The sequence below is a fragment of the Sciurus carolinensis genome (assembly GCF_902686445.1).
Source record: "Sciurus carolinensis chromosome 14 unlocalized genomic scaffold, mSciCar1.2 SUPER_6_x, whole genome shotgun sequence".
Lineage (NCBI taxonomy): Eukaryota > Metazoa > Chordata > Mammalia > Rodentia > Sciuridae > Sciurus > Sciurus carolinensis.
Window position 1 is genome coordinate 7,937,842 of NW_025920104.1, and position 24,731 is coordinate 7,962,572.

General features: G+C 32.7%; 1 pseudogene; it reads right to left on the reverse strand.

Moving 5' to 3' along the window:
• The window catches only part of LOC124973170 (ankyrin repeat, SAM and basic leucine zipper domain-containing protein 1-like), a 48,493-nt pseudogene that overhangs the window by 15,212 nt on the left and 8,550 nt on the right, over nucleotides 1–24,731 (reverse strand).

The following is a 24,731-nucleotide window of genomic DNA, read 5'->3' on the forward strand; positions in this document are numbered from 1 at the left end:
GCTAGGCATGTGACACTGTGAAGATAAAATTATCAATCCACTAAAACTTTTGTGATTCTTCAGGTGCATTTAGTTATATCTAACCCATCCTGTAGAAATTTTCATTTCTTCTTACTAAATATGATCCTATTGTTTGTGGGGATTTGATTCAACCTGCCAACAGACCATAGAAGAATCTGGGCAACAATAGAAAAAGCATTGATAAAATTCAACAAATATTCATGATAAAAAATTTTAGAATAATATGAACAGAGCTGAATATTCTGTCTCTTAATAGTATCTACAAAAATCCCTACAAAGCTAAATTCATGGTTGATAGTAAAAAAATAAATAAAAGGAGCAATTTTCCCTTAAGAATGAGAAGAAGACAAGAATGCCCATTATTCACCTCTTATTCAACAAAATACTGAAAATTCTGTCCACTGTAATAAAGTAAGAAAAAAAAAAAGCACAAAGACTGGAAAGAAAAAAATGATCAGATTTTTCTGCAGACCACACTATTTCTATAGAAAATCTCAAATAACCTAGAATAAAACCCTGTGAGATCTTATAAATGAGTTCAGCAAAGTTGAAATATTCACAATCAGAAGATACAAATAAATGCATGTGGAAACAAATAAAAGAGTCAGTACCACTAACAATGCTCTAAAGATAATGAAAGGCTTAAATTCTGTATATTGTTAGATTGATGCAATAAAATTACAAAATGCTGATTAAAGGAAAACCTTGAACTTGTATGCTCATGGATTTACTAGATTTAACATAGTTAAGACGTCAATTTGCATAGGATTAGTGCTATTACTATAAACATCCCAGAAAAAGTTTTTTGTAGACATAGAATAGCTTAATTTAAAGCATATATGAAAAGGGAAATGTTCCAGGATAACCAAGTCAATTTTGGGAAAGACTAAAATGACAGGAATAATTTTTCCTGATGCTAAGTCTGTCCATTTACAGTTAGAATAATCATGACAGTATGGCAAAAATTGAACATCGCTAACTGGAAAATCTGAAATCTGAGTCAAATTTCTGAGCACTTTGTATTTTTGGATTAGGGATGCTCAACAGGTAGCATCTATGGAAATATTCCCAAATCCAAAAACACTTACAAAAATCTGTAATATTTCTGATCCCAAGCATTTCAGATAAGGGCAGATAGTCATGTATAATTACAGAAGGACAGACACCTGAAGAAACTGGAATGGAGAATCCAGAAGACTGTACACAAATATGTCCAATTAAGTTTTAACAAATAAGAGGAAAACCAATTCTGCAGAAGGAATGACCTTTGTAACAGTGCTGGAACAATTGGACATCCAGAGTCCCCAAATGAACTTCAGCCTGTACCATACAGTCACAAAAATGAACTGAAAATGTACCATGGACTTAAAAAAACATTAAGAATCTAATTTTTTTAAACTTGACACTAAAAGTAGGATCTATAAGAGGGAAATGCTAGCCCTGAAGATTAAAATTTTGCTGTATGCAAGACCACATTAAGATGAAAATAAAAAATTATAGACTAAAAAAATTAGCACAAATCCAACAGAAGACTTGAATTTAGACAACTTCCCAATATCAATGTTAAAAAACAATACAGACAAAATAAAATAGGCAAGAGACAGAGACACTTCACCAGAAAAGGTACACAAATAGCAAATAAGACATGAAAAGATATTCAACACCTTTATCTTTAGGTAAATGCAAATAAAATCACAATGATCCATCACTATGCACCTGTAGAAATGGCTAAAAATAATTAGTGCTTACACCAAATGCTGATGAGTATGCAGAGAACCTGGATCACTAATATATAGTTGGTTGAACATAAGATAATACTGACATTTTGGAAAAAAGGGGAATAGTTAATAAAAATAAAACAACTAAAGTGTAGCTCCCATGCAACTTTTAAAATGCTCTCCTGAACATTTTACCATGAGAAATAAAAACTTACTTTAGGAAAGAATCTTATTCACAGCAGTTTAATTTGGAATAATCAGATTTTAAAATCTACTTAAATGTCCCTCAATGGGTAAATGATTAAAATGTGGTTAAAACATACCATGGAATACTACTCATCCACAAAAAGGATTAAAGTATTGTACTGATACCTGCAACAATATTGACTGAACTTAACAATGATCACAAAAAGTCAATTTCTAAAAGACATTTACTGCACAATTCTATTTATATAACATTCATGAAATAATATTATAAAAGATGAAGAACAAATTATCATTTGCTAGGTGTTAAAATGGGGAAAGAGATGAGTATGGTTATAATGTGGTTGGATGTGGAAGCCAGTAGTTCAGGAATATTGTAAGTGTTGACAGTGGTTACATGAAACTATACATGATATAATTACATACTTAAATATACTCACACTAATAAATGCATGCATAGCTGGTAAAATACAAATAAGCTCTGCAGATTGTCAGGTTTGGATATTATACTACAGCTATGTAAAATATGAACACTGGATCAAACTGCATGAAGAAAGCATGGGACCTCCCTTTTTATCTCTGAAATATGTGAATCTACAATTCTTTTAAAATAAAAAGTTAAAAAACATTCACTTCTCTATAATTTATTAATAAAATCAAATAGACTTTGGAGTATTAGTAATCAGTGCTTAACAACTTTATAATATTGGAAATGAAATTTATATCTTGATAACATATTTCACATAATAAAGGTTAAAAATATATCCAAGATCATATGAGAAATACTTTCTTATTAAGAGAAAATATTACTACTCTAATGTTTTTCTGTTTGACATCTAAAATCATTTAAAGAGTGTAAGAACTATACTAGGAAAGCATGGTATCTCTTATATAGTCTGATTTAACAAGATGCAATAAAAAATAAAGCATTAATGTTTTGATGTGAGTTAAGATGGTGTGCTGGTTTGCTTCTTAGTAAAATAACTATAAAAATGGACTTTACAAAGGGTATCTGATTTCTGAACAGAGAATATTTCAAAATCTCTTTCCTTGAGAAAATAATGTTATAAAATCAAATGACAGACATTATCAATATTAATCTCAACAAGAATAGTTGATTCTACATAATAGTAATATAAATTGATAAGTTAAATTTACCTGACTTCCAACTTTTTCACTTCAGGTAACTATCCCAAATTTATTTCTTCTACCTCCAGTTCTTTAACAGCAGCCAGAATTTTCTGCTGATCTTTATTGGTAATCCCAATCTAAGTAGAAATAATTTTAAGGTGTAGTTAAGATAATTATACTAGAATAATTTAACCTTCAAAATCATTGAAGAGGTTTTCTGCTGAAATTTGCATCTTGAAAAACAGATGTATTACAAACAATGTACTAAAATATACATTTTGCTTATAAATGTGACTGATGAAGCTATTTACACTATTAAAATATTTTTGCAATATATAATAGTTGTGATAGACTCTCAAGCCTAATTACTAGATTTTAATACATAATAGTCAAAACAACAGAGTACAAGTTGATATAGTATTCTTATTTTGATTTCTGTAATAATTAAAATTAGTGATTGTAATAATAATTTCAGGTTTCAATCAAAATTAGTGATGATAATAATTTCAAGTTTCTAATGTGTTCAGGTAACAAAGTTCATTGCTTTTTTACACTATCAAAATATCTCTAATATTTCTCAAACTACTTTTTAATTGTTAATAATATTAGATGTCGAGTGATCCAAGATGGCGGCCTAGAGGGTGACTGCACCCCCAGTCGCTCCAGAACCCAGGAGTTAAGAAGGGGAGGCATTGAGAGACTCGGAATGAAATAGAGCCACAGGTGAGTCTGCCCAATGGGTAAAGCTCGGCCCGGGTGGCAGGCCCAGATAGAGGTGGCTTATCGGAGCCGGGCAGGGCAGCTAGAGTCATCCACAGGCAGCCCTGTGCACTCCGGCTGCGGGCCCTGCCCACACAGCCAGCTTCTCCAGGTTCTCGGAAAGGAACTGGCCCGCTAGTGAGAGCCTTTCTGACCAGAACAAGCTCCGAGTCCCAGAGCCATTGCAGCGCAGCATACTCCGGCACACAAGCAGCTTCAGGGACCAGGATAGGGCAGCCAGAGACCTCCCCAAGTAGCCTGGACCCCTGCGGTGGGAGGTGCCCTTCAAGGATAGCTTCTCAGACCAGACCACCCAGTGAGAGGTTTTCTACATAGAACCAGCCACAAGCCCCCGAACCAACGGAGAGCTTCCATCCGCAAGCAGCCTCTGGGATCAGGGCAGGGCAGCCAGAGACCTCTTCAGGTGGCTCTGCCCACTCCGGCTGCAGGCTCTCTTCACAGGGCGATCCAAGATGGCAGCCTAGAAGGAGACTGCACCTCCAGTCGCTCCAGAAACCAGGAGTTAAGATGGGGAGGCATTGAGAGACTAGGACTGAAATAGAGCCACAGGTGAGTCTGCCCACTGGGTAAAGCTTGGTCCGGTTGGCAGGCCCAGATAGAGGTAGCTTATCGGAGCCGGGCAGGGCAGCTAGAATCTTCCCAAGGTAGCCTTCCACACTCCGGCAGTGGGCTCCTCCCACACGGCCAGCTGCATGGTGCAGGCCCACAGTGAGAGCATTTCCGCACAGAGCCACTTCCAAACCGTGGAACCAGTAGGGGGCTAGGGGCAGTTTTCTTCGGATGTGCTGCTTTATCAGATTCCTCCAAGACATCAGGCTACTGAAGGCTGGGAGGTGATACACTGGAAATCTACTTGGACACTATAAGCCAATAGCGGAAAACTGCAATATCTCAGGGTCCCACTGACAGCTGACCAATATGAGAAAACAAGGGAAGAAAATGTCCCAAACAAACCTAGATACTACATCAATAAAACCCAATGACAGCACAGCAGAAGAAATGTCAGAAAGGGAGTTCAGAATGTACGTAATTAAAACGATCAGGGAAGCTAATGAGGAGATGAAAGAGCAAATGCAGGCATTGAAGGAGGAAATGAAAGAGCAAATGCAGGCATTAAATGATCACACCAATCAACAGTTAAAAGACCAAATACGGGAAGCAAGAGATCATTTCAATAAAGAGTTAGAGATACTGAAAAAAAAAACAAACTGAAATACTTGAAATGAAGGAAACAATAAACCAAGTTAAAAACTCCATAGAAAGCATAACCAATAGGACAGAACATCTGGAAGACAGAACCTCAGACATTGAAGACAAATTATTTAATCTTGAAGCAAAGTTGGCCAAACAGAAAAGATGGTAAGAAATCATGAACAGAATCTACAAGAATTATGGGATATCATGAAAAGGCCAAATTTAAGAATTATTGGGATTGAGGAAGGCTTAGAGAAACAAACCAAAGGAATGAACAATCTATTCAATGAAATAATAACAGAAAATTTCCAAATCTGAAGAATGAAATGGAAAACCAAGTACAAGAGGCTTATAGAACTCCAAACATACAAAATTACAACAGACCCACACCAAGGCACATTATTATGAAAATACCTAACATACAAAATAAAGACAGAATTTTAAAGGCCGCGAGAGAAAAGAATCAAATTACATTCAGAGGGAAACCAATAAGAATATCAGCAGATTTTTCAATCCAGACCCTAAAAGCTAGAAGGGCCTGGAACAACATTTACCAAGCCCTGAAAGAAAACGGATGCCAACCAAGAATCTTATACCCAGCAAAACTTACCTTCAAATTTGACGATGAAATAAGATCCTTCCATGATAAACAAAAGCTAAAAGAATTTACAAAAAGAAAGCCAGCATTACAGAACATTCTCAGCAAAATATTCCATGAGGAAGAGATGAAAAACAATGATGCAAATCAGCAACAGGAGGCGCTAGCCTAAAGGAATAGCCAAATAAAGGAGAAACCAAATCATGTCAAAAACAAATATGAGTCAATTGACTGGGAATACAAATCATATCACAATAATAACCCTGAATGTCAATGGCCTGAATTCATCAATCAAAGACACAGACTGGCAGATTGGATTAAAAAGACAAATCCAACAATATGCTGCCTGCAAGAGACTCATCTCACAGAAAGAGAACCCATAGACTAAAGGTGAAAGGATGGGGAAAAACATACCATGCACATGGACACAGCAAAAAAGCTGGAGTATCCATCCTCATTTCAGATAATGTGGACTTCAAACCAAAACTCGTCAGAAGGGATAAAGAAGGACATTACATGCTGCTTAAGGGAAGCATAAATCAGCAAGACATAACAATCATAAATATCTATGCCCCGAACATTGGCTCATCCACGTACGTCAAACAAATCCTTCTCAATTCCAGAAATCAAATAGACCACAACACAATAATACTAGGCGATTTTAACACACCTCTCTCACCACTGGATAGATCGTCCAAACAAAAATTGAATAAAGAAACTATAGATCTCAACAACACAATCAACAACTTAGACTTAACGGACATATATAGAATATACCATCCAACAAAGAACGAATACACTTTCTTCTCAGCAGCACATGGATCCTTCTCTAAAATAGACCATATTTTATGCCACAAAGCTACTGTTAGCAAATACAAGAAGATAGAGCTACTACCTTGTACTCTATCAGATCATAATGGATTGAAATTAGAAATAAATGACAGAATAAAAAACAGAAACTTCTCCAATACCTGGAGATTAAATAATACACTATTATATGATGAATGGATAACAGAAGACATCAGGAGGGAAATAAAAAAATTCTTAGAAGTAAATGAGAACAAAGACACATCATATCAAAATCTCTGGGACACTATGAAAGCAGTACTTAGAGGAAGATTTATTTCATGGGGTGCATTCAAAAAAAGAAGTAGAAATCAACAAATAAACGACTTGACAATACAGCTCAAAGCGCTAGAAAAAGAAGATCAGACCAATACCAAAAGTAGTAGAAGACAGGAAATAGTTAAAATCAGAGCCGAAATCAACGAAATCGAAACAAAAGAAACAATTGGAAAAATTAACAAAATAAATAGTTGGTTCTTTGAAAAAAATAAATAAAATTGATAAACCCTTAGCCACACTAACAAAGAGAAAGAGGGAGAAAACTCAAATTACTAAAATTCGGAATGAACAAGGAAACATCACAACAGACACGAGTGAAATACAAAACATAATTAGAAGCTATTTTGAAAGTCTATACTCCAACAAAACAGAAAACCTCGAAGATATCAACAAATTTCTAGAGACATATGAATTACCTAAACTGAATGAGGAGGACATACACAACTTAAATAAACCAATTTCAAGCAATGAAATAGAAGAGGTCATCAAAAGCCTACCAACAAAGAAAAGTCCATGACCAGATGGGTTCTCAGCCAAGTTCTACAAAACCTTTAAAGAAGAACTCATTCCAATACTCCTCAAACTATTCCATGAAATAGAAGAGGAGGGAACCCTACCAAACTCGTTCTATGAAGCCAATATCACCCTGATACCTAAACCAGACAGAGACACATCGAGGAAAGAAAATTTCAGACCAATATCCTTAATGAACATCGACGCAAAAATTCTCAACAAAATTTTAGCAAATCGCATACAAATATATATTAAAAAGATAGTGCACCACGATCAAGTGGGTTTTATCCCAGGGATGCAAGGTTGGTTCAACATTCGGAAATCAATAAATGTCATTCACCATATCAACAGACTTAAAGTCAAGAATCACATGATTATTTCAATAGATGCAGAAAAAGCATTCGATAAAATACAGCATCCCTTCATGCTCAAAAAACTAGAAAAAATTGGGGTAGTGGGAACATTCCTTAACATTATAAAGGCAATCTACGCTAAGCCCATGGCTAATATCATTCTAAATGGTGAAAAACTGAAAGCATTCCCCCTAAAAACTGGAACAAGGCAGGGATGCCCTCTTTCACCGCTTCTATTCAACATCATCCTTGAGACTCTAGCCAGAGCAATCAGACAAACCAAAGAAATTAAAGGGATACGAATAGGAAAAGAAGAACTCAAACTATCCCTGTTTGCTGATGACATGATTATATATTTAGAGGAAGCTGGAAATTCCACCAGAAAACTTTTAGAACTCATAAGTGAATTCAGTAAAGTAGCAGGTTACAAGATCAATGCTCATAAATCCAATGCATTTTTATACACAAGTGATGAATCTTCAGAAAGAGAAATTAGGAAAACTTCCCCATTCACAATAGCATCGAAAAAAATAAAATACTTGGGAATCAATCTCACAAAAGAGGTGAAAGACCTCTACAATGAGAACTACAGAACACTAAAGAAAGAAATTAAAGAAAACCTTAGAAGATGGAAAGATCTCCCATGTTCCTGGATAGGCAGAATTAATATCGTCAAAATGGCTATACTACCTAAAGTGCTATACAGATTCAATGCAATTCCAATTAAAATCCCAATGATGTACCTTGCAGAAATAGAGCAAGCAATTATGAAATTCATCTGGAAGAATAAAAAACCTAGAATAGCTAAAGCAATCCTCAGTAGCAAGAGGGAAGCAGGGGGTATTGCAATACCAGATCTTCAACTCTACTACAAAGCAATAGTAACAAAAATGGCATGGTATTGGTACCAAAATAGACAGGTAGATCAATGGTACAGAATAGAGGACATGGACACAAACCCAAATAAATACAATTTTCTCGTACTAGACAAAGGTTCCAAAAATATGCAATGGAGGAAAGATAGCCTCTTCAACAAATGGTCCTGGGAAAACTGGAAAACCATATGCAATAGAATGAAATTAAACCCCTATCTCTCACCCTACACAAAACTCAACTCAAAATGGATCAAGGACCTCGGAATCAGACCAGAGACCCTGCATCTTATAGAAGAGAAAGTAGGTCCAAATCTTCAACTTGTTGGCTTAGGATCAGACTTCCTTAACAGGACTCCCATAGCACAAGAAGAAAAAAGCAAGAATCAACAACTGGGATAGATTCAAACTAAAAAGCTTTCTCTCAGCAAAGGAAACTATCAGAAATGTGAAGAGAGAGCCTACGGAGTGGGAGAATATCTTTGCCAACCATACCTCAGATAGAGTGCTAATTTCCAGAATCTATAAAGAACTCAAAAAACTCTACACGAAGAATACAAATAATCCAATCAACAAATGGGCTAAGGAAATGAACAGACACTTAACAGAAGAAGATGTACAAGAAATCAACAGATATATGAAAAAATGTTCAATATCCCTACTAATAAGGGAAATGCAGATCAAAACTACCCTAAGATTTCATCTCACCCCAATTAGAATGGCGATTATCAAGAATACAAGCAACAATAGGTGTTGGCGAGGATGTGGTGAAAAAGGGACACTCATACATTGCTGATGGGGTTGCAAATTAGTGCAGCCACTCTGGAAAGCAGTGTGGAGATTCCTCATAATAGTTGGAATGGAACCACCATTTGACCCAGCTATCCCACTCCTTGGCCTATACCCAAAGGACTTAAAATCATCATACTACAGAGATACAGGCACATCAATGTTCATTGCTGCTAAATTCACCATAGCCAGATTGTGGAACCAACCTAGATGCCCTTCAGTTGATGAATGGATAAAGAAACTGTGGCATATTTATACAATGGAATATTACTCCTCAATGAAGAATGATAAAATTATGGCATTTGTAGGCAAATGGACGAAATTGGAGAATATCATGCTAAGTGAGATAAGCCAATCTCAAAAAACTAAAGGACGAATGATCTCGCTGATAAGCAGATGAGGACATATAATGGGGGGTGGTAGGGGTTAGCATTAGGTTTAGGGTTAGGTTTAGGGTTAGGGATAAGGAGAACGGTAGGAATGAAGGACAGAAGGACTATATAGAGGGAAAAGAGGGGTGGGTGGGGTGGGGGGGAAGGGTAAAAAAATAAACATCATTGCCCTATGTAAACGTATGATTACACAAAAGGTATGCCTTGACTCTATGTACAAATAGAGAAACAACATGTATCCCATTTGTATACAATTAAAAAAATAATATTAGATGTCAAATTCATGACTTTTTTGGTTCTTTTTACATATACATGACAGTAGACTATATTTTGGCATATTGTACATATGTGGAGCATAACTTATCCTAATTAGGATCCCATTTTTGTGGTTGTATATGATTTGGATTCCACTGGTTGTGTATTCATATGTGAACAAAATAATATCTTTATAGTTTTGAGAAAATATCAATAGTGGTAAAATTTTTTAGACACATATCTATATCCACATACATTTAAAAAAGCACCACTTATTTCTAAGAAGTCTGTCTTGCAAGCCTATTTCACATTTGGAAATGAAGTACTGGTTTTAACTGAGATATCATGACCACCTAAAGGAACAAAACCACAACTTTATTATGTCTTTAAATGCTTTTAAAGTCACTTAATACTATAATCAGATTTTTAAATGAATTTTTCATAATCATATTTAATCAAGAACCTAATAAAATATCAATCAGTTTGTTACCCTAGGATTACTGAAATAGCAAATAAAAGAAGGCCCAATTTAAACAAAAAAATAGTATAGCTAGAGTTTTTGAAAATGATACTAACCTTTGCAAATTCATCTTTTTTCATGGGCAAAAGTTATATCACTTCATGGTTAAAGTTATATCCCTTTCCTGCAGAAAATGTAAAAAAATCCCTATTACCTTTTAATATAAATAGTACAAAGGGAAGTAGTTAAGTGTACTTAAGACAGTGAACTGCTGCACTCTTAAACAACTTCCAACTTTCCAGAGGGGATAGAGATGTAGATAGAGAACTACACTACTGGGTAGATAGTATATACTCACCTCAAAAAGTATAAATATAACCAGTTTTCCAGATTCAAATAACATGATTACTTTCAAATTACTTTACAATTTTGCTTACATGACATGAAAACATTTCTATAAAATTGGATAGAAATTATATTTATACTGAAGATTTCTCAAAATAGAAAAATAGTTTCAAAATTTTGAAATAGTTTCAAAATTGTACAATAAAACTCAACTCTAGTCAGGCATGGTGGCATATGCATCTAAGCCCAGTGGCTCAGGAGACTGAGGCAGGAAGACTTCAAAGTCAACCTCAGCAAAAGTGAGGTGCTAAGCAACTCAGTGAGACCCTGACTCTAAATAAAATACAAAACAGTGCTAGGGATGTGGCTCAGTGGTTGAATGTCCCTGAGTTCCATTTCTGGTGCCCCCACAAAAAACCCAACTCTAAAGCACCTGAACCAAATGTGCATAATCCTAAGGGGGATCTGTTTTAAGTACTAATTTATTGTATCATTATCCTCATAATTCTCATCTACTCAAATCCAAAATGTATGCTTAAAGTACGTAGGTAATGTTTGGCATATGGGTCTAATTTAATATTCAAGACAACCTTACATTGCCTATTATTACTTTAAGGGAAAAAATGTTTAAGTAACATATTTTGGTCAAAAATCAGAGGAAGAATCTTATGTTTGTTCTGTTTAAAATCATGCTTCTAGTATTCTATACAAGAAGATCAGCAACTGCAAAAACAAATGGCTTTATTTACAGTGGCATTGGACTGTTGGCAAATGGTGTTAAATTCAACTAGCTTATAATTTTGTAAATATAATAAATTTGGGGATATTTATTACAAGTTTCAGAAGTGATGTATTACAAATTATGTAGAAAAGGTACAGCATTCATTCATAGGCATCTTTATGAATTAAAATTTAATGTTATGTTAACCAAAAATAAACATATGTAAATCTCACCTTTAGTAACTCTGTCATATGTTCCAGTCCAAGACCATATGAAAATATTTCCAGATCTCCAAATGCTGTGTATGAACTATATGTATTTATAGTGACATCAATTTCAGAACAGACCATCAATGTATGAATAATAAATATATGCTTATATTTTAAAGAAAAAATTAGAGTAGTAAGAATGAATTAATATAGAATATATTTGTAAATGTAAACTCCAGATTTGATGCTGTATCAAGGATTGAGCAAGTGTTAATTCATTTCTCTTCTACCTGGGTTGGAACTGAATCCAGGCTTTGTAAATGCTAAGCAAAGCAAATCACTGAGCTATCCTCTCAACTCAAAGCAGGCTTTCCTATGCAATGATATCAGAGGAAATGGGTGGTGGCAAAGTGTAGTTTATCTTTCCTAAGAATGAAAATACTCATTAAAGTATAGTCCTTGTAAAATATCTGCGTGTAAAATTCTCTTTAATTGTGATAAGTAAGAATTAATGAACAACTTTATATGGGGTAGAATGATTTATAATTGTATACTGAACAATAGTGCTCAGGAAAAATATTTTTAGTTTTAGTTTAAACAATGAGTAATGTGCTTAAAATACCCAGAAAGCAAGGAATAATACAGTGTGAATATTAATGCAGATGCTGAATCCATTAAAATGCATTTCACTAATATTTTACTAAGTTTAAAGACAAAGTTGTTATGATTAATATTGGTACACATAAATAAAACCCTCTAAAATTATGGAGACCAATGCACCTAAAACCCAGATATTTCTAAGTGATATTTAAAAATGCTTGTCAAAGTATAAAATATCATATATCTTAAACACATCATTATATGTAGAATAAGTAGTAAAAACATGCATTTTTAACTTATTTACAGGAATTCTTTTGAACTAAAATGTTACCCATATATGTGAACATTTTTATTAGAATCTGCTATCAATTATTTACAAAGAGCCTCTTCTTTACTTAGCTCTTGAAGCTTTCCTTCCAATGGATTTAGTTAAAGAAAGAAAGTTGAAGATCTGAAAAGTTTCAGAAATTAGCCAAATATAGTTAATATTTTTATACACTGTTAAGTGTATTTAAAAAGAAATAACATGATTATTTTTAAAATGGAAAATAAAATTTTAGCAAGGTATAAGGGACAGAACTTTCATGACCTGTTACCCTGAGAATGACTTTTATGAACTCAAGTAAATTCTTTCTTGACATAAAATAAGCAGAGTATAACTAATTTGAAAGAGTAGAATTAGAGTAGCATTTTTAGTAATATATAATACAAAACTAAAATGCCATTTTGATAAATAACTCAGAAAGATCAAGTTTAAGGCAGTAACTGAAATACATTGCCAAGAGGGAAGGAAGTAATAAACTTGCTTAAATGTATACAAATCTCAACTATATACCTCAAAGCAATATGGTAAAATTTGTTAGTATTACATTCTAACTTCTTACAAAGTCAAGGCTATCTCATGTAATCACTCAAAATATAAGATTAAATTTTATTATAAGAAATGATTTATGATTCAATACAACCTTTGATGCTCATAAATTTATTATATCAAATTCAGTGTTATCTATGCAAAATTTAATAATGTAGTAAACTAATTTTTTAGTTTCCTAATTTTCAATAGTAAGAAGAAATAATGCAAAAAAAGTTTTTGTTGTTCTAGGGATTGAACCCATGGGTGCATAACCACTGAGCCAATTCCCAGGATGTTTTTATATTTTATTTAGAGACAAGGTCTCTCTGAATTGCTAGGTGCCTTGCTAATCTCCTGGGGCTCACTTTCAACTAGAAATTCTCCTGCCTCTGCAGCTGCTGGAATTACAGGCATGCACTACTATGTCCAAATTTCTTTTTGAAATTTTACAAGAGTTTAGTGATTAGTCTCTATTCTAGAATAATTTTGGAAATATACATATTATTTGGAAAATGATATCATGTTTATTAGATTGCTCAAAATTTAGTGAAGTTATTTTATGTGCAGCATAATTCAGAACCTCAGTGTTATGAACTCTTGAACTTAATAATTTTACAATGGCATTCTACTTGACTCATGCTTAGAAAGTACAGGCCACTAACTAAAAGTTCAGTATTCACACCAAAAGTTTGCATTCATAAAATAATTTGATATATGGCAAATATTTATCATTCAGCTTTAAAATCTGAATGCCAGCAGATCATATACCCAAGTATGTTATCACTTTACCACATACCTTGTCATACATATAGGAATAAATGTTGCTTAAAGGATTTAACTTTTAATTTGTCTAACATCTAAAACTTAAAATTATATGTTTTAAGTACGTCTTCAAATGTTGACACTTGTCTCAATACAAAAGTTAATTTTTAAAAATCTAAACCAGTTTAAAATATTAGCGTACTCTACTTTTATTACCTGAAACAGAATAAGACTGTTATACTTTTATATAACTTATCACACTATATATGTCTTTGATTTAGTAGATGAAAAATTACTAAAAAAATAATAGATGGAGAAAAATATTTATACATTTAATAGCTGAAAAATCTCTTATTACACTTGTGAATTCCAACAAAATAACATAAAGTTTCTATATAAGATAATATACCACAGAAAAAATTAGTTTAACATACAGACCATACCTCAAGATGTTTGTTTCTTTTTGCAGTCTCACTTGGTGTCTTTCCATCTTTGGTTGGTAGCATTTTATTAGTTCCAAGTTCAAGCAACTTCAAAACTACATTTTTATGACCTTGACATGCTGTCCATGTTAAAGCCTATAAGGGGAGGAAAAGAGGATTGCTTAAAGAGAAGGAGTGAACATGAGACAGATAGGAATTGTTTTCAACAGTATTAATGGCACATTAAAAAAGAGAAAATGGTTAATTTATAGAATGATACAACCTCCTCATTTAACAATATAAACATATTTACCATATTGTAATGTAACATACTTCCCATGCTATAATTGCAAAGCAGACTGCAATGTTCACTGTTTTATAAAATCAAATATTTTAGAGTTAAGTAATGTTGTGGAACAAAATGATTTATATCCCAATCACCAAAATGTTTTCTACAAAAAAGGAATCTTTATGTAAATTCAGAGTCCAGGTTTCTTTGCACATTGTAATTTTTGTCATGAATAATGACTACCAGAGTCAAATGATTACTTTTTACCTCATTCATTTGTTGCTGTTTTTCACCAGTGATTATATACTAGATTTTCTGTAATTATTACTTCTTAGAAATACCTTTGTAATAAAAACAACCAAACATCTATTTTTGTAGATTATGAGTAATAATAAATTTAAAAGCAAAAATTAAAAAGAAATATTGTAGAAGTGTTTCTTACAGCATAACCATTCTCATCCTGGCCATTCACTTCTGCACCATGTGCAACCAGGAGAGCAACCACCTGAGGGTGGCCATCTCGTGCAGCATACATAATGGGAGTCATCAGTCTCCTTTGAGGAGGAGGAAAGGAGAATTAGGGTTAGGGCTGCCATTAATGATTCTCAATTTCATGAATTTAAGTACACACAATACTATCAGTATTGTTTTGAAAGAAAAAGAAAAAGAGAAAAGCATTTAATAAGTCAGATGATTTAAAAATCTAATTTTCAGGGAAAACATAAAAGAGATGACACTTGAAGAACTGAATGCTAACACAGCACCCTCTAGTTAAGAAATATATAAAAATTAATAAACCATGATTTTTAATGTTTTAACAATTTATACATTCATCTAGGAAATCATCAGGTTAACTGCACTATGCTTTTGCAGGGGATATAGTGATGATGATGCAAATAAACCTCCTCCTTCACTGGATCTATTAATTCTAAATCCTTATTACATTTTATTTGGCAGATTGCTGAAAAATGTAAACTTTAAAATCTTCCTTTATGTCTTAATGTGTCACATTATGATTCTATTTGAGACTAAAATAATTTTATTCTGACTTGAAGGCTAACTCTAATCAAGAAAGAGATCAAATAATTTAGTCTGACTAACATTGTTTGGAAACTACTTTCTGGGAGAGAACAATAGTTTCTCTCTAGTTTATCATTTCACAAAACTAGAGATTCAGACCCTTTACTCCTGGGTATAAGCTTATTTCTATACCAAAGGACACTAGAATATTCTATCAGTTCTACTTGGGCTGAATTTAACACAGTCTATTTTTAAAGAGGGTCTGATATTCTGGGACCAATCTTCATTAATCATCACCAATATCTGATTTAGAAACAAATAACTTCAGAGAACAACAAATTAAATAAGTTCAGAACTCTGCATGTTGATATAAGAAAGTTTATCTTGGTTATTCATATTACTTACAATACCTATAAACAAAAATGTGTCTCAATAAGGCTTATTATTGATAGGTATATTCTGAATCTGATAACTTCATGCCAATGTCTAGAGCACAAAACAATTCACACATTTATCTGGTCTTTTTCCTATTTCCTAGTATATTTTGATTGCCTTATTTGAAATTATATGCTACATTAAAACATTTCCTCCTTTGTCTTGAATATCCCCTACCTAGTGATTTTATTAAGATACACAATTTTTATAAAGTGAAGATAGAATTTTCTGGATAATTTAAGCAAACACAAGAAGTACATTCAACAGAAATATTATGAGTAATATTATAAGTAGTATAATATTATACTACTTATTCAAATTCTTTACTACATGTAAATGAGACCTCTTGGTATCTCTCCTCCATTCCATGTTCCCCTCACAAAGTCCAAAATGCACTTCTCAAGTCTTTCCTGTTTCACTAAGCCATCATTACTCAGGCATAGGCTAGTTCATGATCTTCCCTATCACTCCATAAATAAGTCTTCAGGAGGTCCTAAGAGCCCTACCTTCACAATATATCTGCAGCTGAGCACCTCTTCTCACCTTGTCTGCCAGGACAGTAGTCCAAACCATACCCATTCTCCCTGGCCTGTATTATTGCAAGAGCCTCATAGCTGTTTCCCATGCTTTTTTTTCTTGTCCACTTCAGCTAATTCTCTTTGAAAATGCTAAGTTGTTCCCTTTTCAGGGAAACACTGTTGAACTGGTTTCTGACTACTGAGAAAAGATGAACTTATCAAATGGAACAGCAAAATCCTACGCCAGTATAGCTTATCTAAAATTAATTGAATTTTAATACTATTTAAGTGAAACTATCAATAATGTTGCATGACATTTTTGAAAGGAAAAAAAAGCAATTCTTCTAGTATTTCCTACTTGTTAGTTTAATGAGGTAGCAATTTCATTAACTCTTCAGGAAATTTTAAAATATATTATCTGATCTACTCAAGTAACATGGTAATTATTTGTGCTACTGATACTTCCAACACTAATTTTCATCTTTTTCTTAAGATTTAATGTAAAGAATTCTCATTCTCTTTTAAAACTACTGCAATTTGGTTCTGCTTGCTCCTAACATAAAAAATTGTTAGTTTATTGTATACTCATTAATTTTTATTTTTTTCCTATCACAAATTTTCCTTTATTTGTTTTACTTCACTTAACACTAGTAATGTTTGATATTGACATTCCTTTCTTTTGACTTACATTTACTTACAAAGTTATGAAGTTCACACACTTTTAATTCAACCACTTCTAATGAACAGGATTTAGCTATTCTTTTGTTTGTTTTTAAGACCAAATCTCAGTCTGTCTTTTAGGTGATAAATCCAATACATTCCCCTTAACCCTAATGACTGGTATACTTGACAAAATTCTTTTCAGTTTTTGCTGGTTTACTACTCACTACATTTTGAAAATCTGGTGACTCTATGTTTCTATTAAACATTATTAACTTTCTGTGCCCTTAGTATCCTGCAACACATAGGAGAATTTCACTCAAGATGTCAGTCGTGCCTCTGCTCAAGATGATACACAAGTATATGTAAGATGATTCCCAAGTGTATGCAAAAGTCTTTATTTTGCCCCTACTCTTGAATGGCAGAATGAATAAACACATGATTACAGATTCCAAGTTTATTTCTCAGACTATTTGCCTTCTTCCACATATAGCTTCTATATTGTGAAATAAGTTAGATGGAAATTTCTGTATAGAAACACTTTGTATAGGTAAACTGTCTCTTTAGTAAGCAACTCTTAGGAATTTTGCTTTATTCTTGATATTTTGAGTTGAGTGTGATGTGTGCTTATTTTAATTTTTAATCAAAATATATATGTTACCTATTTGTGTATAAATTTTTCCACGAGTACAAGAAATCTTTAAACCCTAAGGTTTTGCGTCTTCAGTTTGGGAATATTCTAGGCCATTATTGATTCAAATACAGCATAACTTCCATTTTTTTTCCTGGAACTCTTATTAGATAGATGTTAGAGTTTCTGGAAAGATTCTTCATGTATTTTACCTTTTCCCTTATATTTTCCATGTATTACCCTTTGTGTTGTCTTCTAGGCAATTTTCTTCACATCTAGGTTCTAGTTCATTTATCCACTCTTCAGTTGAGTCCCATCTGCAATTTTGCACATTATACTTAGTTTTAGTAGTCAACACTAGTTTTCATAATTAACTGAACTTGTTTTGTACTTCTTGTTTGTTATTTTGTGGAGGCAAATCCCTCTTTTATTATTCAGAACAGTAAAGTTCTTTTAGATTCTATTTTCAGTAGTGTAAGTGAATCTTTTTGAAGAGTTTATTGTTTCTGTTTCATTCCATGATGCTTACCTTATGTAGATTTTAGTGATTTATGGTTGTATACATACTTTTCAGACTACTACTGTAAAGGTCCTCCAAGCAGTGAAGACTCAAGTCACTTGCTTTCACTTTCCCTATTAGCAGTTTTAGATATTGCCAGAGTTCCCAGATATTTCTTTCATCAGTTATTCCTTTTCCATTACAGAGGTAATTGTTTTTTTTTTTTAATCCAAAATTTACTTTGGGAGAGCAAGGCGTCAGCATATTGTTCTCTGCTTAACATCTTAAAAAGTCAAATTTATTTTCCAAATTTTATCTGGTCTTTTTTTATCAATTTTTCTTCTAGAATTTTTTAAACAATTCATCAAGTTAAAACAATTCCTTTAACACTCTGAATGTTTAATTTTATAAATTAACAGAGTTTTAAAAATATCTTCTTTAATGTTGAGTCAAGAAATGACATGTCTGCTTATTCAATCTTCTTTTGTTTCACTCAGTAGAATTTTAATTTTTTTCTTTATTTAAAACATTCATTTTTGCTGTACACTTGTATCTACATATCTAGGTTTTTGTTCTTTAGAATGTGATCTATAATCTCATTGTATTCCCAAACTGTTCAGTATTTGTAATTTGAAAACCAAATGAAATTAGAAAATTAGTATAAAAATTTCCCTCATTTTATATTGATTTCTAACAGTCTCTGAGTTGATTATCTTGGATTTATCAAGTATATCATCAATAGGATTTTAAAAATAATAATTTTGTCTTATCTTCTCTAATTAGAAAAAAGGCTAATGGCTTAATCTGAGGCAACAGAGTATAATGTCATAAAATGGAGGGCAGAAAAATCTTCCTGTAAAAGGCAAGGGAGTCTGTCTTCCAGGGCTGGTGGAACACCCTGGGACATGCATTCCACAACAACTCAATTTTGCTGTTGTAGTATGAATGTTGGCATACACAAGACATAAATGAATGAGCACAACTGTGTCCCAATAGAACCCTAGAAGTCTACCAACCTCTGCTTTAGACTATGAACTGTGACCTCAGTCAGCCTGGTTCAAATCTAGCTTTCGGTCTTTCCTGGGTGAACAGTACTGGGTGCATTTCTTAATTCATTGTCTCAGGTTCTTCATATGTGCAAACAACAGTTTCTACATGTGACAATTATTGTTCATATTACCATAACCTGTGACAATGAAATGATGATTTTAGTAAGAAGACTACCCGGCACAAAGAGTCTGTCAGTATTAGTTATTAACTACATCTCAGTTTCTTTTCTAGAATGCTTTGTCTTTCCTAAAACAATGGTAAAGCAAAGACTGCTTATAAGTACACTTTTCTTGTTCTGAAATTAAGGCAAATGCTGCTAGTGTGTTTCCACTAAGCATAGGACTAGTTCTGACTTCATATGTATGTTTATAAAATTAAAGAACTATTTATCTAATTAAATTTTACTAAAATAGAAATCTGAGATAGATTTTAACTCTTGTACAATGCCTTTTGGAATCTATAATAATGGTAACCTTTCTTTTATTAAAAAAATTCTTTGACCAATTCATGAAAATGTCTTCCCTAATATTTAACCAATTTTTCATAGCAGACATAAATTTTATTTGATCATGGTATATTATTAATTTTATTTACTGATAACATTAAATATACTGATACTTCATTAACTATTTATACTTTTTGTGTCTATGTTCATAACTGAGATTGATGTATACAGTTTTGGGGGCAGAATAATTTTAACATGGAATTTCAGAATCAGTATTATTTGCTTTATAAAAAAAAGAAATTGAAAGACTTCTAGTTTTTATGTTCTAGGACTATTTAAACAGTGTTAGAGTAATTTGTTCCTTGGAAATTTAAAAGAAGTAACGATAAATTCTCATCTCTGAGTCTGATACTTTTATTGGAAATAGCTCTCTAAAAGTTTTTATTTCAATAAATGGATAAAAATCACAACATAAAAATTCTTTTAAAGCATAAATAAAAACCAAACTATACCAGATCCTCCACACACATAGCAATAAAAAATTCTATAAGGTGTCTGCAAATGCCATAATTTCATTCTTTTTTCAAGGCAGAGCAATATTTCATTGTGTGTATGTCAGCATTATCTTTTTCCATTCATCTGTTGAAGGACACCTAGCTTGGTTCCACAGTTTAGCTATTGTAAATTGAGCTGTTATAAACACAGATGTGGCTGCATCACTGTTGTGTGCTGATTTTAAGTCCTATGGATATAAACAGAGGAGTTGCATAGCTGGGTCAAATGAGATAAGCCAATCTCAAAAAACCAAAGGATGAATGATCTTGCTGATAAGCGGATGATAACACATAATAGGGGGTGGGAGGGGGGCAAGAATGGAGAAAGGAAGTACTGTATAGAGGGAAAAGAGAAGTGGGAGGGGTAGGGGGAAGGGAAAAATAACACAATGAATCAAACAACATTACCCTTCATCAACAAAATTCATTACACAATGAATCAAACAACATATGTAAATTTATGATTACACAAATGGTATGCCTTTACTCCATGTACAAACATGTTTCCCATTTGTTTACAATAAAAAAAATAATAGTTCTATTTCAGGTTTTCTGAGTTATCTCCATACTACTTTCCATAATGGTTGTACCTCAATCTGCAGTCCTACCAGCATAGTATGAGTGAATCTTTTTCCCCCACATCCTTGCCGAAACTTATTATTGCTTGTATTCTTGATAATTGCCATTTAGACTAGAATGAGATGAAATATGAGAATAGTTTTGATTTGCATTACTCTAATTGTTGAAGATGATGAACATTTTTTCATACTTTTGTTGATTGTATTTCTTCTGTGAAGTGTCTGTTCAGTTTCTTAGTCCATTTATTGATTGGGTTATTTTTTATCTTTTTTTGGTGTGAAGTTTTTTGAGTTATTTGTATATCCTGGAGATTAGTGCTCTGAGGTGCATTGGTAAAGATTTTCTCCTACTCTGTAGGCTCTCTCTTTACATTACTCAGTTTCCTTTGCTAAGAAGAAGCTTTTATGTTTGAATCCATCCCATTAATTGATTCTTAATTTTAATTCTTCTGCTTTAGGAGTCTTGTTAAGGAAGTCAGGTCCTAAACTGACATGATGCAGATGTGTTTTGGAGTAGTTGTCAAGAGTTTTTTGTCTATAGTTTTTCTTAACTTTGCCCTCTTCATTTTTTGCTTTCAAAAGAATCAGGTTGATTTCCAGGTATGTTAATAGCCATGTTAATGCTATGTTTGAAATATGCAAAATAAACCTAAGGTATTTGTCACTACATACATATAAAATTTCTTAACAAAGATAAAATCAGTTTCCATGTATAAGGAAAATACAGGTAAATAAAAAGATGAGCATAGACAATTTATAAATAAATAAATAATTAAATATATATATATATGTTGGTTATATAAAAAAAGAGATTTTAATGAACTGAAAATAAGAAAATAAAAACTATGAAAATGCTCAGGATGCAGATGTAGCTCACTGTTGTAGTGCTTGCCTAGTACACTTGAGGCTCTGGGTTTGATTCCTGGCAAATCCCCCACAGAAAAAGAACAACAAAATACCATCACATGCTCATTATTATCTACCAGATTGATAAAACCACAGTTTAATATGTTGACATGGATGCAAAAAATGGATGCTCTCTCACATGTTTTACACTGTAATGTGGAAAAACTTTTAGAGGACTATTTGGATGTAACTTGGAAGATTTTAAGTGTAAAAAGTTTTTCAGCATATCAATTTCTATAAGACTTACAAAGTTAATATGCTCCAAAATATCATCATCCTCATTGTGAAGGCAAATATTTTAAAGTTTACTCTGTTGCTGGGTACTGTTTTAAGTATGAAACACCTTTATGAGTGATATATTTATTTCTGTATTATAAGAATTAAACTGAACAAATGAATAACTCATTCAAGTTACAGAGCTAGTAAATAATAAAGCTGGGATTCAAACCTTGACAGTCTGACTCATGAGACACCACTCCAACTACCATATGACACAATAATGCAAATACTACTACTACTGACAAAAAAAGATGCAAACACATTTCTGAGTGAAAAGAACTGTGAATGTGTGTGTTTGTATGTAATTTATAAAAAAAGAATGGAAACATTGGCAAACTGATTAAAGCAGATAACTCTGAGATAAAAAAATTCTAGAAATTTGTTTAGTCAAGGAAGACTCATGCATTACTAATGGAATTACATATTATTTTAATATTCTGTGACAAAATGTATTGACTATATACATTTAAAAAGGACAGGAATAAAATCACAAAATAAATGATAATTTCCAGTAATTTTAAAAGCTTTCTGAATGAATATTTCTGCCCATATTTTCAGAAAAAAGATGTTGTATATTTACCTAAATTAGTAAACAAGTTAGTATCATCAACTGCTTGGTTTTTTGGGGATGGACTTATCTCATTTAGCATGACATTCTCCAACTGCATCCATTTACCTACAGATGCCATAATTTTATTATTCTTTATGGCTGAGTAATATTCCATTGTGTGTATATACTGCAGTTTCTTTATCCATTCATCCACTGAAGGGCATCTAGGTTGGTTCCATAATCTATCTATTGTGAACTGAGCAGCTACAAATATTGATGTGGCTGTATCTCTGTAGTATGCTGATTTTAAGTACTTTGGTTATAGGTCAAGGAGTGGGACAGCTGGGTCAAATGGTGGTTCCATTCCAAGTTTTCTAAGGAATCTCCACACTGCTTTCCAGAGTGGTTACACTAATTTCCAGCCCCACCAGCAATGTATGAGTGTACCTTTTTCCCCACATCCTCACCAACAATTATGGTTGCTTGTATTCTTGATAATAGCCATTCTAATTGGGGTGAGATGGACTTTTAGGGTAGATTTGATTTGAATTTCTCTTACTACTAGAGATTTTAAACATTTTTTCATATATCTGTTGATTGCTTGGAGATCTTCCTTGAAGTGTCTGTTCATTTCCTTAGCACTTTTATTGATTGGGTTATTTGTACTCTTGGTGTAAATTTTTTTGAGTTCTTTGAATGGAGGAAGGATACATTATATAGAGGAAAAAGAGGGGAGGGGTGGGAAAAATAACAGACTGAGGCAAACATCATTATCCTATGTACATGTATGATTACACTAATGGTGTGACTCTACTTTGTGTACAATCAGAGAAACAACAGTTGTACCCCATTAGTGTACAATGAATCAAAACAAATAAATTTTAAATAAAAGAAAATAAGTTAGTATTGAAAGCCAATACTGTAAATCTACCAAGCTGCTCTAGTGACATTTGCAACCAAATTTATATTCTAAGAAAGCAAGTAACATTTTTCCCAAGGCATCTCCTGATTCTTAAAACAAGAAATAACATTCAACAAGGTAACAACCAAACAGTCATTAGGTCAAAACCTTGGGCATCAGTTAATATGTGCTATCTTATCAATTATAATAAAACAGTTACTGAAATTAAAATGTCATAATGTTTTACAAACCCCTTATCTCATGACTGAACAATCTGAAAATAACAAACTCCTATGCTACAAAAATTGCATTCTAAATGTAAAGAAATCTATTCTTTTTTTAAGACACAAAAAAGTTTCAGTGAGCTAGAAAAAAAAACCCTCACAAAAAACAAATGTTAATTACATGCAATATTTCCAGCCTTATTATTACTGTTAACAAGAAGAATGCCAAATCCATTCATGATGTGTTTCAACTATGTTGTTTATTCAATTATCTAATACAGGCCTTCTTAATTTTAATTTTAATAACATTTTTATTGCATTATCAATATAAAAAGAAAATAAATAGTAAGTTCACACCACATCATAAATGCCTAGTCCCAAATAACTTAATCAAGGCCACTTTGCTTTCAGGTCTAAATATAATTAAGCTAAATTAAGTGATGCTTTCCTATCCAGTTTGTGGACATTTAAATACTCAACTACCTACTACAATTTACAAATATTTAAATTTGAATATTTACAAATATTCAAGTTTACAAAATGTTCCACTATGTACTAAAATTTACAGAAAAAGACAGTAAAAACAAGCAAAATTCTCAGATATAGGCAACTTGACATAAATATGTGTTTTGCAATGATTAGAAAATCATGCTATTTAACTGGTTTGTGTTGAAAACTCCTAAATATAGGTAAAAATGATGGGAAATATAAGTACATTCTACTGGAAAATGCTGTTTGGATTAAATTATTGTAAATGTCCTTATCACATTTCTGCTACATTCAAAGGCACTTACATATTTCAGTACACAGTTTCTGTTCTGTACAAATAAATTCTACACCTGGGTTATAAGAATTATTTAGACAATATTTAAAAA